Genomic DNA, 2,701 nt, shown 5'->3' with positions numbered 1-2,701 from the left:
TTCTCCTGCAGAGTGGCTGGTAGTTTCGAACCGCTGACCTTAAGGTTCGCAGCCTGATTCGTAACCACTACACTACCAGAGTTCCTTGAGCAAAGCTTTAGGGACCTTCATTTGCTGATGGAGCACAATTCAAAAAGACAATAAACAGCTGCAAGCATACACTTAATAATCAACACAGAAAAGTATAAAGTGTCAATATAGGAAATTGAAAATTGTCAAAAATAAAATGGAATGCATAAAGATTTATAGCCTAAGCATTAATGAGCTGAAATGGACTCTAGCAGCCATTTTTAATCTGACAATTAAATGGTTTACTATGGTGGGAATGATAAATTCAAGGCAAATGGCATAGCATAAATTGTGAAAAAGAACATTTCAAGATCTATCTTGAAGTACAATGCTATCTGTGACATGAAAGTATACATACACATACAAGGAAGACCAGTTAGTTCAACTATTACTCAAATATATGGGCAAACCAATAAAGACAGTGATAATGAAACTGAATAATTCTACCAACCTCTTTAGTTTGAAATTGATCACACATGCCATCAAGATGTACTGAAAATTACTGGTGATTGGAATGTGAAAGTTGGAAACAGAGGAAAGAATGATCAGTAATTACAAAATTGGCTTTGGTGATATAAATGATGTTGGAGATCACTTGATAGAATCCTATAAAACCAATGACTTATTATGGCAAATGCATTTTTTAAATAACACAAAAGGCAACTGTACACAAGGACCTCACCAGATTATACAGGAATCAAACTAACATTATCTGAGAAAAGAGATTGTGGAAAAGCTCCATATCACCAGCCAAAACAAGGCCAGGGCTCATATGCCAATTCAGTCTAAAGCTGAAGAAAATTAGAATAAGTACACAACTGCCAAATACGACTTTGAACATATCCAACCTGAATATAGAGACCATCTCAGGTGCAGATGTGATGCATTAGACACTAATGATAAAAGACCAAAAGAGCTGTGGAATGACATCAAGAACATACAGAAAAAAAGCAAAAGGTAATTAAAAAAACAGGAAGGAAAAAAGAAAAAAAATGGTTTTTTAACAGGAAATAAAGAAAAGACCAAATAGATGTTAGAAGAGACTCTGAAACTTGCTCTACAGTATTAGAGATACTAAAGTGAATGGAAGAAATGAGGAAGTAAAACAGATGAACAGAAAATTACAAATGGCAGCTATAGATAGTCAAGTATTATAAAGCAATTTGTGAAGATCTGGACTCAGAAAACCAAAAGGGAAGAACACACTCAGCATTCTCAAGCTGAAAGAACTGAAGGAAAAATTCAAACCTCAGGTTGCAATACTGGGCAAATTATTGATTGATGCAGAAAGCATCAAAAGAAGATGTAGCTATAGACAGATTCACTGTACAAAAAAGAAACTGTCGATGTTTAATCATTTCAAGAGGTAGCGTACAATCAAGAGCCATGGATGGTACTGAAAGAAGCCCAAGCTGCACTGAAGGTATAGGCAAAAAAATAAGGCTCAAAGGATTGACAGGATACAAATAGAAATCTTTCAAATAAACTGATGCAGTACTGGACACATTCATCAACACTCATGGAAGCAGCAGTACAGAAATCAAATAGCGGGTTCATCCATCAGGCAAGATGGTAGACTAGCAGAATCTCTCAACAGACGTTCTACAGCAACGATGCAAGAGATCAAACAAAACACACACAAATGAAAATCCTGGAATCCTGAACTTAAGAGGAAATGTTAGAGAAGTGGATTGAGTGCTTCATGGGAGGAAAAGCTGAGCAGGGACAGTGAGAGATGACTGCCAGGTGAACAGAGAGCCAGATACATCTCGACCATCAAGAACTTCTGTGAGCCTGTTTGGCAATACAGGTGACCTGGGCAGAGCAGTTTCACACAGCCAATGGGAAAGGTGTAATCCCTTCTTTTCGCTAAGCTCCCCTGGTGAACCAAAGTGTGGCCAGCTACCACGCTCAACCATCCCAAAAGCAGACCCTGCTATACAGCAGTTTGGAGCCCCATGGTTGTGAACAACACCAGTATGAGGTAAGAGCCATCTACACCACTTTGGTGCCTGAATTTAAGTGTACTCCAGATACACAGAACTCGCAGAGCCACCAGACCATACTAGTATAGCAGAAACCATCATAACCAACCTCCCTGCCCCCAGCTGCCCTGTTGTCCTAACAGACACTGAAATTAGTTCCACCAAGAGCCTCCACAAACTAATTCCAGACTGAGTACCCTGAATACAGATAACAACTGTTGTTGTTGTTAAGTGCTGTCAAGTCGGTTCTGAACCACAGTGACCCTGTATAGGGTTTCCGTGGAGCAGCTGGTGAGCTTGAACCACGACCTTGCAGTTCAAAGGGCTTTGCAGTCTGGCACATTAACCCACAGCGCCACACCAGGACAACTAGGATTACACAAACTCCATCTAGAGCCAGTATCACAATTCTGCCACAACTACCTAGTGAGCTCCTTGGCTGGAAGGAGCAACCCCAATTTTTCCCTTCTCTGGGCCCAAAAGCTGCACTGGTTTTTGACTTTTGTTTTGGGCTTTTCCCTTTCATTGTTTCATTTTTTTAGTTTGTTTACTCTTTCTTCTTCTCTTTCTATTCCATTAAATTTTATCCTTTCAATCTCTACTTCTATTATTCATTCTTTTCTTGTTTCTCACTGTCCTTCCTCTTC

Source organism: Chrysochloris asiatica, unplaced genomic scaffold (genome assembly GCF_000296735.1).
Source record: "Chrysochloris asiatica unplaced genomic scaffold, ChrAsi1.0 scaffold00049, whole genome shotgun sequence".
Classification (NCBI taxonomy): Eukaryota; Metazoa; Chordata; class Mammalia; order Afrosoricida; family Chrysochloridae; genus Chrysochloris; species Chrysochloris asiatica.
Note: the sequence above shows the minus strand (reverse complement) of the source record.